At 28.0% G+C, this 7,166-nt stretch overlaps 1 long non-coding RNA gene across 2 annotated transcripts; it reads right to left on the reverse strand.

The window, feature by feature from the left end:
- Positions 1–475: 475 nt before the first annotated feature.
- On the reverse strand, positions 476–2,068 carry LOC130462020 (uncharacterized). Of its 2 annotated transcripts, none has more exons than XR_008922127.1 (3): positions 1,947–2,068; positions 1,746–1,800; positions 476–699 (listed from the first exon to the last, which is right to left on the reverse strand). It is a non-coding gene; the product is annotated as an uncharacterized lncRNA (long non-coding RNA). The 2 variants fall into 2 exon arrangements; XR_008922126.1 differs by having other exon boundaries at positions 1,659–1,800.
- Between the last annotated feature and the right edge of the window lie 5,098 nt (positions 2,069–7,166).

The raw sequence follows: 7,166 nt of genomic DNA on the forward strand, positions 1-7,166 counted from the left end.
GACGTAATTGTACTATGGTTAGTATAGTGTTTTTTTATTGTAACTTCTATCGATATTTTTTCTTAAATTCACATGTTAATTACATATATAGTATATATGCAGTATGTGGTTTTTTGAATAGTACTATTCATTTTTATGTTTTAGATGTAATGTTCATGTTTTGTAATGCAATTTATATCACATTGTAGAAAAAAAATAAGTATAAAATCTTAGACATAGAGATGAAAAAAATTTATTCGTATCAGGTTTTTATTTGGGTAATTAATGTTCAAGTGATCAGTCAATTAGTCCTAGTAATTTTGGGTTGCATCATATTGTAACATTAGGATTATTATCAATTAGCTTATTCCGAGTATTTTATTTTTAGAGATAAATTTTGCTAAAAATCCAAAGAGATAAATAAAAGAAAATGATAAATAAATACTAAATAAAAGATAATAATAGATGAATTTAATAGGAGTCCACTACTGATAAAAAAATAATAAGAGATAAATTTTGTTCGAAATCTAAATAGATAAATAAATACTTAGTAAAATATTTTCAAAGTCGAAGACATAAATAGCCGATAAAAAAAAGATAAATTATTTTGAGAGTGGAACTTTGCCATGTTACAGCATGATACCATAAGCATTAGTTCCTCTGGAGCAGAATTCCACCAATACGATCATATCATATCATCCTCCCCTAGGCCCTTAAGCACTACTCCATATAGGAGTCCAAATAGATAAAAAAGATTATTAGAGATAAATTTTTACTATGAGTCAACTACCATGTTCTATATAATGCACCTATTACAAAAAAAATCTCATTAATGAATGACTATTTAATCAGGACGGGCTTGCTATTGAATCACGCCGTAATTATTCTTTTACGACAGTTAATCCTGTCATTCATGCTTTCATCCCATAAAAAAGTAAAAACATATCATATATTCCCTATGTAATTTTACTTTATTAATATATGCATTGCACGGGCTTATTCCGAGTAAATTTACCCGGGAGTATTTTAATGTTTTGAATTTTAATTATCAAATTTTTCTAATATATCACAATTCTTTTCCATCTAATCTCACATGGAGTACTTCGTATTAGAGAAGAACATTACATATCGCACGGGCTTGTAATGAAAAGTACATATTTGTTATTATTATATCATCGTACAAAGATAGAAGTGCGATGCACATATCTGTTTTTAATTATTTAAGTTACTATGGGTATCTCTTAATTTAAAACTAATTTCATTTTATTTAATTTTACACCAAATTTCTATATATTTTATTCAGTTCTTATTGTTAAATTGTTTTTAGGATTATTTTACAATAGCTACATTAAAATTGTAGTCATAGTAACCATCTCCAATATGTATTGTCATTTTAATATATTTTACCTTGACCATTCATATACTCAACTAACATTTAAACTGAATTCTTAGAGGGATTTTCTTTTAAAACAATTTACTAATCATTCCGGACTGCTATCGATCAATAAACGTAGCCACTTGAATTAGTAGTTGGTTATTCATGTAATTTAAACAAAATCATTACATATAAATTGTATAAGTATAGACTCCCTATATCTTTGTTTTTTCACCCCATTTTCTATTTAGTCGATCCTGAATTAAATTGGATATGATGACGTTATTTTTCCTTTTGTACATACCTCTTCGTCAATTAAGACCATGTCCAGACTAATTACACTATTTTGTTTAGTGAAGTTTAGCACATCAAAAAGCCTTGAAACACGTACTTTTATTTTCCAATCGTTTTTGCTTGAATTAATTCCTCGAATCAATGAAATATTTCTGAAAAATAAACATACAGAGTACTTAATCATCATAATAACTATAGGGTAAAAGGAAAATCAAATATAATAAGATCATCATAATAACTATAGGGTAAAAGGAAAATCAAATATGATAAAAAGAGGAGTATAGTTGTATAAACTTACGCAGTCATGATCACAAAAACTTGAGTTTACTATAGGGTAAAAGGAAAATCAAATATAATAAAAAGAGGAGTATAGTTGTATAAACTTACGCAGCCATGATCACAAAAACTTGAGTTTTTTTTTTTTTTTGTAAACTATTATGTTGATGGTTAGATATGGGTTGAACATGTCATATATTTATAACCGGAAAAAATATAGTGTAATGCAAATAGAATTCTAATGTAAACGTCATAAGATAAAATTTGCACACGTAGAATTAGAGTTCGACGTCTAATAGAAAAGTCCTAAGATAAAATTGGTGAAGTTATAATCTATCTTTATTATAATATACTTACTCCTAAGATATTCGGCCCACGTATAACATTAGAAGTATAACTCCTAAGATGCCCACGTATAACATTAGAAGTATAACTCCTAAGATATTTTATCTTATGTAATCTAATGTATAACTACGTAATCTAAAAAATTTCAATAAACATTATTATAATTATTATAATTTATTTTTATAACATTATTAAAATCTATTTTTTTTAATAAACGTGATGACGTGGAAATCCTACGTGAACGCTTTCATTGATCTCCAAAAAACTCCCCCTTATATATATATATATTAGATTATTATAATTTATTTTTATAACATTATTAAAATCTATTTTTTTAAGAAACGTGATGACGTGGAAATCCTACGTGGACGCTTTCAATGATCTCCAAAAAAACTCCCCTTTATATATATATACTAGATTTTAGCCCGTGCGATGCACGGATTCTATTAAATTGTTATGTTTAAATAAAAATCCTATGTATATACCACTTTTATATATTAGATTAGATTAGTTTTTGATTTTGCATTGAATTTCATTTTAGATTTATTTAATTTTATTATGAGAGTGTTGGTTTTTGGATGAAATTGTATATGCGTAATATTAATAATTAATTAATAAAAAATAACTACGTGACACTTAATCATTTCTTTACGCGACACTCGACTTTTTTTAATTCAAAATTAATTTTGAAATATTATTTTTCATTGGCCGAAACCATTAGATTTTTCTACGTGGCGCTCTAATATTGGATTAATGTTTGATTTTAAATTGAATTTTATTTATTTTATTTTAGATTATTGTTTGATTTTAGATGAATTTTATTTTAGATTTATTTTTTAATTATTAGAGTGTTTGATTTTAGATGGAGTTGTATATATTAGTAATAATTAATTAATTAATTAAAATATCTATGTGGCACCAAATTAATTATCTACGGGGCAATCGATCATTTTTAATTATTAGAGTGTTTGATTTTCGATGGAGTTGTATATATTAATAATTAATTAATTAAAATATCTACGTGGCACCTAATTAATTATCTACGTGGCACTTGATTTTTTTAATTCAAAAAGAAATTAGAAATCTTATTTTTCATTGGCCGAAATCATTAGTAATCCTAGGTGGCGCTCTAATCTTTCAGCAAATATGCCTCCTTTATATATGTATATATATTAGATATTAGATTAGATTATATTGTATTATTGTGTATATCAGAAAACAAGGATTATGATCAATTTTCTTGAGTTTTTTTTTTTTTTAAATGATCTTATGTTTGTGCAAGCTATTATTATCAACAACTTTCCGCCATAAATCAACATGGTCATCAAAGTCGTACGGAAAACGATAAATTAGGGAATATATATTATGTTGATAGTTGACATACAGAAATTATGGTGATAGTTGGCGAAAGCTAAAATACGTCATGGGCAAGTTCCTAATAGTAGTGAAATTCTACAAGATAGAAATTGTATTAAAAAACACAGGTACGATGTATAAAAATAATTATTTGACTAAATTTATTCTCCGAATAATTATTTTAGTTATTTTTATCTTATCATAAGTTCACAACTGATCAGTTATTGACCATTTATTGTAATTGACCGACTAATAATTTCTCATTTAATATTTTAATACTTCGATCTGGGTGCATCGCACGGGGCTTCACACCAGTAAAATCTAAAACTATATCGGTTGAGGATTATAATAACATTGATATTATTCTCATCTTACGTTGTACAGACAATACATAGATGATAGGAGTAACCAACTACTCATGTCTTATGTCTACTGACTTGCATAATTAGTAATCACTGTCATGCACGACTACAAACTCATCAAATTGCTCCTGTTAAATAATTATTGGATATCTAATTTAGTACTCAAATTTCATCTCTAATAAAAAAAGTGGCACTTGAAATTACCATATATCGGCAAACTAAAATTGTGAAGATTATTCTAGTTTCTATTCACTTGAGAGTTATTATACATTTATTAATTATTGACTTGACCGTTGAAAGTGGGATCCTTGAATAATCACCCCCGAAGGTAGTTAACGTGATTACTTAAGCAGATCACCGATATTTTTCTTCCACTTTTTTAATAGATACACCAATTAACTTTTTATACACAAATTATTTATTAACTTTGACCAAATTTATTACTAATATATAAAGATAAATTTTGTATTTTTAATTGTTATTGAGTTAATCTCAATATATATTTTCAAATTATCTAATTTTTATTAAGATCCTAATTATAGATATACAAAAAAAACTAAGAAAATAAATAAAAAATTGCATGTCTTGGTGTTGAAGAACAAACAACTAAGAAACTAACACTATAAATAGGGACAATTATCGTATCCTAGTATAGCCAAAATACAAATATACTCCATAAAACTATACAAGTATTTAAAAGTTAAAAATTAAACACATTATTTTTCTAATGGGAGGAAAGAGCTCCATGAAGTATATAGTAGCAATGATTTTTATCCTAGCTCTAGGTAATTAATCAATTAATCAATTAATTAATTAATTATGTGCGCGCATGTTATTCGCATTTTATTTTTTTGTATTAATTAGATGTGGTTAATTGTTACTTTCATCCGGTTGTTTAATTACTATACTTAATACTAATCTCTGTTTTTCACATTTTAATTAATCCGCAGTCGGGAAAGCTCTAACTTGTGGTGTACATGGGGATGATTGTCTTCTTTTCACTTGTTGTGGGGGTTATACTTGCGGTAGCCCTAGCCATAATCAATGTATTCTAGGTAATCCACGATTTGATAATGTCATGTATTTTTTTATAATGGCTTGTTTTCTTTAGATTGCATAATATTTACTGTTCAACTTTGTCCATCATCTTCTTATAATGCGACCAATAAATAAGGTTTGGCTTAATAGTAAGATCTGTATCTCACAAACATTTCATGATTAATGACATTGGTTTCTTATGACTTTTTGTCATCCTTTAGTTGTTACAAACTTGGTTCTTTCCCTTCCTCTTCTTTTCTGATTTTGACGAGTTAACTAATGGTTATTCTCCTTGTTTAGGGATATAATAACTCTTCATTTTCATGAGTTAATAACTTTGATTTTCATTGATCACTTTTGATCTCTTATAGTCTTATATATTCTCTCACTTCTTTGATTAGAAATAGAGAATAAGATATATATATATATATATATATATATATATATATATATATATATATATATATATATATATATATATATATATATATATATATATATATATATATATATATATATATATATATATATATATATATATATATATACACGGAGGGAGTATTTGTTTATCCATTCTCGTTGGCTTGATTTGTATTTGGACTGCTCCTTAATATATAATTAATTGTTTGTGTGAAACGTTGTTTTGAAAATTGTGTTAAGCATTAGTGATCACGTACATGTTAATCAAAATGGAGTAGTTTGTACTGACTAAAATTAATATTTGGCACAAGGTACTATGTAACTCTTGTAATCAGACAACAATACTTATACAAAAGAAACAAAACTAAAACATGCGCGACAAGTTTTGAACCCAATATCTCTTAATCATATTGTCGCTGCCATCTAGCGAACTTGGATGTTGTGTTTATATAAACGGTTTTTTCATGAAATACCCCTGAGGTTTGCAATAATGCACCAAATACCCCTGCGCGTTTCAAAATTCATTGAATACCCCTATTTTTTCCGTATTGTTCACCAAATACCCCTATTATGACTTTCCGTTAATCCTCCGTTAAGTCATGTTTATAATTCACCAAATACACCTATTTATAAACTTTTTGCATAGTATACACCTATTTACAAAGTTTTTTGCACCAAATACCCAAACAGCTTATACCATTAATAATTGAATTTGAAGAACAATACATCTGAAAATTGAAGAACAAAACCCATAATATTGAAGAAGAGAATATTAAATTTTGAGAGTTTAATTCCTAAAATCGAAAATCTAAACTACAAATTCGAATTCCAGTGTCTATAATCTCTCTCTAATCTACCTAAATTCTGTTGTTTTTCGCCCCTTGCTGCTGCCGCTGCTATTCTATGCTCACGAAGAACTCAGCTCCAAAATCTAAAATAGGAAAACCAACGAAAATCAAAATCTGAAAAACACAAACAAATGTTGCTCCAAAATCTCCTCTAATTTCATATGCTCCCTCGAACCAAAGAGAAGAACATAAATGCTGAAGAACGAATTCGAGAACGAAAATCTGCAAAAAAAAAAAAAAAAACGAAAATCTAGTTATGTATTCTCTCTTAATTGTTGCGCTACCCTCTTTGCTCTCTACACTATCAATTTTTGTTCTCCGTCCTTCGAATCCAACCCCCGAATTCCAAAAAAAATCAGCCCAGAAAATAGGGGCAACATGAAATCCGAATTCAGCATCTTCAATTTCAACAGAAATATGAATTCATGTCCTACTGTCTTCATCATCACCTTACCCTAACTGAATTCATGTTCATGGGCACATGCCTAACCCACAAATCCACAATTTCATCTTCAATTTCATCTTTGTTCATAATATTCATCATCACCATACCTAACAGAAACCTCCCCTTGTTCATCAAACTTCAATTCACGATTTCAATTCACTAGAAAATTTGGGTTCGATTATTTGGGATTTGAGTTAGCAATTGATTTTTGATGAAGATGGTTTGAGAAGGAAAAATTGTGGTTGGGTTCACCATTTTGATACCCAGGAAAAAGAGATGTGAGATTGAGAGGAGAGAGGAGGGTGAGAGGAGAGAGGGGATTTAGAGTTAATTAGGGTTCATTAACTGTTAATTAGGATTGGCATTAATTCACCTCAAATTACTCAGAAATACAAGCTCGGTAGTTCTGCGAATCCACCATTTTCGCC

This window comes from Spinacia oleracea, chromosome 5 (genome assembly GCF_020520425.1).
Source record: "Spinacia oleracea cultivar Varoflay chromosome 5, BTI_SOV_V1, whole genome shotgun sequence".
NCBI lineage: Eukaryota > Viridiplantae > Streptophyta > Magnoliopsida > Caryophyllales > Amaranthaceae > Spinacia > Spinacia oleracea.